Genomic DNA, 9,057 nt, shown 5'->3' with positions numbered 1-9,057 from the left:
ATTAAGTAATTAATTACTCACCCCCATGCTGTTCCAACCCCGTAAGACCTTCGTTCATCTTCGGAACACAAATGAAGATATTTTTGATTGAATCTGAGAGCTAGATCAGTCCTACATATAGACTGCCTAAGGGACTGGCTCTTGACGGCCCATAAAGTCATTAAAGAAAAAGTTTAAATATTCCATGTGCCTACAGCGGCTCAATTATAAGTTTATCAAGCGACGAGACTACTTTTTGTGTGAAAAAAAACATAAATAACGACTTTATTCGACTATTCCATTACTTCCTTATGGGCGCATGCGCGAGAACTGAGACGAGGACGTTCTCATTCGTCTATTTCTTGTTACCGGCTGCTCACCGCTTAGGAGTTTTACCGCCACCTACCGTATAAAATGATGATCCATATATAAGGCGCTCCGGATTATAAGGAACACTGTCGTTTTTTGAGAAGATTAAAGGCTTTTAAGTGCACCTTATAGTGCAGAAAATACGCTAATTGAAAAGCGTATGTACAGCGCGCATCTTCCTCTGCTTGTAAACAGAAAGTTTTGCACTTCCAGCTATATCAGCACATCATCTTATACAGTAGGGGGCGGTAATACTCCTAAGCGGTGAGCAGCCGGTAACAAGAAGTAGTCGAAGGAGAACGTCCTCGTCTCAGTTCTCAGGAAGTAATGGAATAGTCGAATAAAGTCGTTATTTATGTTTTTTTCGCACAAAAAGTAGTCTCGTCGCTTGATAAACTTATAATTGAGCCGCTGTAGGCACATGGAATATTTAAACTTTTTCTTTAATGACTTTATGGGCCGTCAAGAGCCAGTCCCTTAGGTAGTCTATGTAGGACTGATCTAGCTCTCAGATTCAATCAAAAATATCTTTATTTGTGTTCAGAAGATGAACGAAGGTCTTACGGGGTTGGAACAGCATGGGGGTGAGTAATTAATGACTTAATTTTCATTTTTGGGTGAACTAACCCTTTAATTAGTTGGTGTTATGCTGCGTTTACGTGCTATGGAAAATAGGATATTTTCCACTTGTGAACTGGTATTTACCAGTGTGTTGCGTTCAAGTTCTTTTGTTGTCGTAATGTGGTAAAAAGATGGAGATCCAGACCTGTTATTTAGCTAAAACTATTTTAGATTGCTTAAGTCATCTGCTACAGCAAGAAAATGATTTATCAAAACTCAAAAGGTAAATAATATGCTGTATATTTTCTAGATCATGAATAGTATATAATTTTTTTTAACCATTCACGACTCTTGCGGTGCTCTCCGCCATTTTGAAATGGTCAAAGGTTATCTCATCTCAGCAACCCGTCCATGAAAACATTCTACGAGTTGCCCAGTGGTAAATACCACATGAGGGGGTGTTCATGTGCATTTTCCACGTCGGCTTTTGGTATTTACCATAATTACCATAGCACATGAACGCAGCATTAGAATGGATGTTTCTCCTGTGTTCTTTAATTAAAACCCTTGTTTCCTGGTATTACTCATTTCTTTGAGCTTATAACCTCCAGGGAACGTAACAAATGGCTACTCCAAAAGGCCTTTTTTCAAAATGGTATAAAATCTCCTTGAAACCAACTTTTACCCCTTTTCTTCATTGTGAGCACTCTTATATGTCACTGACCCTACTATAAATTGTGTTAAATGGAGTTACACTCTGATAGCTGAAATTAACATTAAATTAGCTGAAATATTTGATAAGAGACACACAAAGTGTGTCCGATACATATAATTTAGCGAATGTCACGCATTTGAATTCTGCAACGTTTCATTCTGGCCAAGGTTTTATTTAAAGTCCAGGCTGCAAATATTGGATAATTGCCATGTTTGTTCATCCCAGAACACCCAGAAAGCTGTAATGGGAAACAACAGTTCATGACCCTCGGTAACTAATGGGTTCAGGAACATTCTACAAATCCTCCTTCTGTAGATCTCGTCACTCACTGAGAAACAAAAGGTTTTCTGTAACACTCATCAGCTACACCCGTTGGCTCTAGCGAAGTACATGAGCGCCGACACGCCGTGCCAACTGCCCAGCCATCATCACGCCACTGACAGACTGAACCCTGGCAGAAAGTCAAAAGAGCAACAGTGACATAAGCGTTGAGGACAAGGAAGTACAAAATGTAAATCTCCAATCCTTCACGGGCGAGCCAACAGGTTGTCCCTGCTTGTGCCTCTCCCAGGTGTGGAGCCAGCTTTATCCCTATTCTAAGGCTTGTGAGAATCTCCTACATGCAATTGGGTTTGCATAGGGAGGAGCCGGTTAACCTGAGGGCTTGAGTTGTACTAAAGGGCAGCGAAGTTCTCCACCGATACCTAAGAGAGCCTGTATATGGGGTTGTAATGGAGTCTGCTGGTCTACGCTGAATCACGGTTCCCAGCAACAACGTGGCACTTTTATTATTGACAGGAATGCCCCAGAAACCATGTCATGGTGAGAACTAGACATAATAGGGGGAGGTTACCTTCAGAACACCTCAAACTTGTCGCGGCATGCGCAAAGGCCATTCCAACGGTTTTACCACTTTTTATAGTGTTTTGTGAACTTGGCTGTCCATGTGTGCACAAGGAACGAAGCCCATGACTGCCGTAGAGTTAGGTTGAAAATGTGGATTTCGCGATTTTAATCGATTCTAATTTGGATGATCCAATATCAATACTATTGTGGCACTCCTATATGGCGTAACAGATTGCTGTATCCACCTTAATTATAGCGAAACGAAACTGATCATCTATTCCACGTCACTAGTAAACATAAATGAAGATCAGAATGTATTGTTGGAAGATATAGTATGTTTAAATGTTAATATTTCATAAACAAATTGGAGTAGAAACCAACACATTCTCATCCCTAAAAGTCATATAACTGACGTTTTGGGACGTCTTTTGACCATACGTCAATATTCGCCTTTTTAGGGTACCTTTAAACGTCGGTAGATGGCGATCCCGGGCCGTCATACAACTGACGCTTTACCTTTAACGTCGGTTAGGTGACGGGGTAGGTTTAGGTCTGGGGTAGGGTTAGGATCCGATAACGTCATCTAACCGTCGTTTAAGGGTACCCTAAAAAGGCGAATATTGACGTATGGTCAAAAGACATCCCAAAACGTCAGTTATATGGCTTTTTGGGGTGAGACTGCGCTGTAGAAACATAATTATGTCTTTGAAAACTTATCAAAATTGCCTAATGTGCTTTTTAAACATTAGTACACAAATAAATGTTATAATTGCAATAATATTAACCTTTATTATTGTAATATTCCAACCGACAGGTTTCTCTGTATAGTTTGCAGCATTAATTGAGAGACATTTTTTTTCCTTGACATGTACTGAACCCGATATATATACAAATGAATCGAATCAAGATCAAATCTAATTCAGGGCTCCTGTCCGCCCCCATACCGTGAAGTTCCCAGCACTGGAGACGCCAATCGAATCCAGACAGCAATTAAAGGCTGTCTTACTCGGTCCTCAGAGATGTTCAAGGAATCAGCCACAACACCCTGAAACCATGGGTTTGGGCACCTTATCGCAGACTCTATCTAATGACTTGTGGAAGGTAGTGGAGGAGTAACCACATCTAATGGCCTCCCCCTGCTTCCCCTATGCGGCAGTGCTGCAGTTCACGTACAGTGTGCAGGAAGTGATTAAGTGGGCGAGATCAAAGACACTGGACACGATAAACATTCCTCCCTAGGACGAGTCGCTTGAGGCAACAGCTCGCTTCCTCCTCTCGGAGACTTCCACCACAGCGCACACATTGTCACCACATGACCATCCAGGATGTGTAGAGCGTCTTTGTTGGTGCGTTGAGTGTTTCTTGAGGCTGAGGATGTGAGTTTGTGTTTGTGAATGGGTTTTTAATGGAGTGGAAAAAGGTAAAAATACTGAGGACATAGTCTTATCTGAGGGACACTCCTTTAGCGTGGGTCATCGCTCTCAATACACTTAGAACTTGGGGTCTGTCACACAGATCTGCTAGGAAGATCTAGATGCAAGGAAAGACAATAATTTGACATTTTTCTTGGTTCCAATCCTAGTTTTAGTTATGAATATGCGTTATGTACATTAGGGCTTTCTATTTGATTGTTTATATAATTTCAAGGAAAGTAACAGAGTGGAACACAACAGAATTGAACAGAAGAACTATTTAACAGTTTAATCACAGTTTACTAAAAGGTTTTAAATAGAAAGAAAACATAATTTGAGTATAATATGCACAAACACTAGTTATCAGAGTCAACTTTAATTTTAAGATTTTTAACCATCTTTTAAAATTGTGGTAATATTTTTGTAATTGGATGAAACAGAATTGAGTGCTTTGAGGTAAAAAAATTGCACAAAACTTATTCTTAGCTGTTGATTTCCTATAAAAGGTTGTCACTTCCTGGATAATTATGTCATTAAAGGAACTGAATTTATTCCGCACAATGATTCATTTAAGGAATGGCAATATCCTTGACAATATAAGGAAGTATGTACGCCAGTGAAAATGTAAAACAATATTCCAAAAAAATATATACATATACTGTATATATACAGTATGTTATACTGTATACAGTAAAAAAAATGTTTTATGAAGAGTTCAGATGCAAAAGCCTCTAAGTGCCATTTGAAATTTTCTTGTAGAATGATCATTTTTATCAAGCTTGTATATTTAAGTTCAGTGATTTCACTTAAATGGCAATGATAATTACCTATTAATTGTTATATTATTTAAGTGAAATTACTGAACTTAAATATACAAGTTTGATAAAAATCATCATTCAAGAAGAAAATTTCAAATGGCATTTAGAGGCTTTTGCATCTGAACTCTTCATATATATATATATATATATATATATGCATGTGCATATAAATTTAACCCATTTCCAACTTTTATATCTATGTTATGACATATGATGGGGATATGATAATGTACTCTTTTGTAGGAATGACTGATTAATGTCCCCTCTTGTCCAAATAAACCAGGCTTTGTCTCAGTTTACAGGGATATGTGTTAGTGTGTGAGTAATGGGCCAGCCCATGTTAGGCACATTATAACAGGACCTGTAACCTGCTAATTTCACACATGGTTCTGTTGCTGTTCTACAGCTGGCCTGTTAACGGACTGCCATTGGGAGTTTATTAATCAGACCAGCTGCAGGTGTGTGCATGTATGCATGTGCATTTGTGCGTGTGTGTGTGTGTGTGATGAGGGGAACCTCTCTATTCGGATGACGTCAAACAGTTTGGAGCTAAACGTTATCACAAGTTGAAACTGGAATCAGTTGAAGGTGCAGTAACGTCGGTAGTGTTAAACCAAGTGTACCTCGTTTGCATTGGGAATGCCACTTCTTTTGATTGGATTGTTGATTCTTTAATTGTCTTAACATTCGTCTTAATTGTGTTCATTTATTAATTTAAGGATGCATGGGATTTTTATTAACTACAGTACATAATAGCCAAGGGATTTATTTAAATGCATGTATATCCCAGGTGAAAAAGACGTTGTATTAAATGTATTAAAAATATATTTGAAATACAAATAGTGTGTTTATAATACATTTGTATTTACAACATGCTTATTTAAAGTGTACTAAAAATGTATTTTATTGCATTTTAGTATATTTCTAAAAAGTATACTAGAAGTACATTGGTAATAAATATATATTTAATTACACTTTTAAGAAATGTACTATAGAAAAGCATACTTTTAATGTATTTATAAAAAGTATATTAGTAATATATTGGTAATAAATGTATGCTTTATTATATTTTTAATAAATATGCTAATGATAATTATACTTTAAATGTATTTCTAAAAAGTATATTAGAACTACATTGGTAATAAATATATGTTTAAATACACTTTTAAGAAATACACTATAGAAAAGCATACTTTTAATGTATTTCTAAAAAAGTATATTATTAGTACATTGGTAATAAATGTATGCTTAATTATATTTTTAATAAATATGCTAATGACAATCATGCTTTAAATATGTTTCTAAAAAGTGTACTAGAAGTACATTGGTATTTAATTACATTTTTAAGAAATGCTAAATACAAACATATTTTAATTGTATTTAAAAATGTTTTACTAGAAACGCAATGCTAATAAATATACACTTAATTACACTTTTAGAAATATGCTAAAAACAAACATAGTTTTAGTGAAATTTTAGTGTATTTACAGAAAGCATACTTGTTGCTAAATTAAAGTATTTTTTGTGTTTACTTTGTGTGTGTGTATATAGCAATTTGTAACCTTATAACTTATTTAACCTTGTATAGGACTAGAGCAATATATTTTTAATATTTATGTTATACTGTAGCATGTGCTTCAGCCCTGCTTTAAAAAAATATTGTGAAAAACAAATGAGACATATATACATATATCTATCTATCTATCTATATATATATATATATATATATATATATATATATATATATATATATATATATATATATATATATATATATATATATATATATATAAAGTTTAAAAATTACAAGTAATGCACTTATATACTTCTGCATTAATTAATCAAATAGTCTTTTCCACAAAACAAGTGAATACCAGTACTTGCACACATCAACATAAAAGATCAGGTGTACATACTAGAAAAACTAAATAAATTTGTTGAAGCTTGACTCTTACATTTGTTTAGCCAAAATGAATAAAAAACCTGTTTATAAAGCATGTTATGTTTATATTAACAGAGTTGTTTCTTTTTTTGTGGCCGTTAGTTAGTTAGTATTTCCAGTTGCATTCATTTGGACCAATCAGAGCCAATCTTTTCAAAACAAGCTTGCCGGCAATTGTCCAATCACACACTGCCATTTGAACTTACATGTTGGGCGGGGCGCAGACAGCGGATACTGACTGTCTGTGGTATCCCATTATAGCTTCGGATATTTCAACAGAAATCATGTATTTTCCAAATTTTGCTTTGTTATTTCACTGACTCGGACCTAGTGAATGTGGATAGCATCGATCTAATATTGAGAGAACACACGAGCAGATTACCAGGTCGTCAGCTCCCGCGAACAATTTAGCAGTGAAGAGGACAACGCAGAGGTACGCCGCCACGACATGGACAGAGCAAGATACTGCCAGAAAAGATCTTACTTCTTGGTGGTAAGTTTATTAGTTTAAGTGATTAGTATAATTGGCTTTATTCTCACTTTGGGTTTAGTTTAAAATATTTTCAGAAGTTGATGACGATGTTCTGTGGATTACTGGCGTTTCTGTTGATTTGACACTAAAGCGAGTTAACGTTTATCCATTGACGTCTATCAACTTAATGTTTTAGATCTAACGTTAGACAGTGAAAACAACTATAAAAACATTGCACACTGTGTTTGCAAAAAAAAAAGGTTATTAATGGTGATTACACAACAGGCTTGATTGTCCCTAAGTAACTTCTTGTGTTTTAAATATTATAATATATTTTAAGCTCTAATACACATTTGTGATATTTAATTCATAGTAAAATCTAATTAATTATTAGTAGGCTGTCAGTTTTCATGTCAATTCGATAAATAAATTAAGTTGTAATCACCAACTATAAGCTTTCACAAAACCAATTATTAAATATCTTGCACTGAGAAATTAAAATGATGTTAAATAATGAAATGAGAAATTTTATATTTAATATTTAGCCTAGCCAAGGAATTTGCACATTGCAAAGACATTTTTTTTTATTAAACCTAACCGTGAGTAGATGAGGTCAAGTCGAGTAAGTAGTAGTTGATCCTCTTGATTTGTAACTTTTTGTTGGTGAAAAACAACAAAAAAAGGCAATAGTGTGTCATGTAGCAGCTAAGTAACTAAGTGACCTATTATATATTAACACGTATTTGAAAAATGAATATGTATTTTGCCTGATTATGCATTGACTTATGCAATCACATAATCGTGTTTTTCTCGAGGGACTGATTTATATGATTTTATGTGTGGTATTCAGCTTTTTTACATTTAATCAAGGCGTTATCAGCTGTCACCAACTTGTAACTTTCAATAGAAAGTTCTGTCTTTATTAATAATGAATAATTACTTTAATAATAGGGTGGAAGTTACAGTAATGGTTCATTAAATATGGTTCATCACCATTTAAACAAAATACAAATTATATATGAAGAACACAAACTAGTGTTTGTTCTGCCCTAACTTTGTATAACATGCAACTTGATTTTTTTTTTTTGTAGAGCTTCCAGGGATATTAGCATCTCTCAAAGAGGCCCTGGAGTCCATGAAACAAGGTTCATTCAGCTCAAGCCCAAGATCATCTGAGCTGTGTCTTCCTGAAACCTCAGAAATGGTAAGAAAATTCTTTATGATAAAGAAAAATCCTATTTGTTATAATAATTATATCTGACTTTTTGTGCATTAAGTGTTCTGAATTAAGTAACAAAGTGACAGCTTTTTATTAGAATTATAAATGAACAAGTTTATACTAATGCTTGTTTTTTTGATTCTTGCCAGATTTCCCTCTGTGTTTCTGATGTCCCCAAAAGAGTCTATGGCAGACTGAAAAAGTCACGAACTTCTCTTTTTACTCAAGATTTGGCCACTTTACTTTTTGCTATTGTATTTCACTTTGTTTGACTTAAAGGATTAGTTCACTTTAAAAAAAAAAAAAAACCTACTCACCCCCAGGCCAAGATATCCATGTCATTCTTTCTTCAGTTGAAAAGAAATTAAGGTTTTTGATGAAAACATTCCAGGATTTTCTCCATATAATGGACTTCATTGGGGACCAAACGGTTCAAGGTCCAAAAGACAGTTTCTGTGCAAACTGTTCAAAGGGCTTTAAACGATTCCAGACGATGAATAAGGGTCTTATCAAGCGAAACGATCGCTCATTTAAAAAAAAAAACCCACAAGTTTAAGTTTTATAAGCTCAAATGGTCGCCTTGCTCTGTTCTGTTATGCATGTTCATGATTTTCCTATTTGAACTCGTTCATCAAAATTAACAAATCCTTTTCCGAGTCATTAGGTTCATTTAATGAATGAAGTGACTCGAAAAAAGATTTGTCAGGGCTGCCAACTCTCAAGC

General features: G+C 35.0%; 1 long non-coding RNA gene across 1 annotated transcript; it reads left to right on the top strand.

Moving 5' to 3' along the window:
* Positions 1-6,677: 6,677 nt before the first annotated feature.
* Positions 6,678-8,634, top strand: LOC148971499 (uncharacterized). The gene is made up of 3 exons (XR_016147179.1): positions 6,678-7,135; positions 8,206-8,318; positions 8,483-8,634. It is a non-coding gene; the product is annotated as an uncharacterized LOC148971499 (long non-coding RNA).
* The last annotated feature ends 423 nt before the right edge of the window (positions 8,635-9,057 follow it).

Source organism: Pimephales promelas, chromosome 17 (assembly GCF_988280905.1).
Source record: "Pimephales promelas chromosome 17, fPimPro1.hap1.1, whole genome shotgun sequence".
NCBI lineage: Eukaryota > Metazoa > Chordata > Actinopteri > Cypriniformes > Leuciscidae > Pimephales > Pimephales promelas.
Note: the sequence above shows the minus strand (reverse complement) of the source record. Positions and strands in the feature narration are given on the sequence as shown.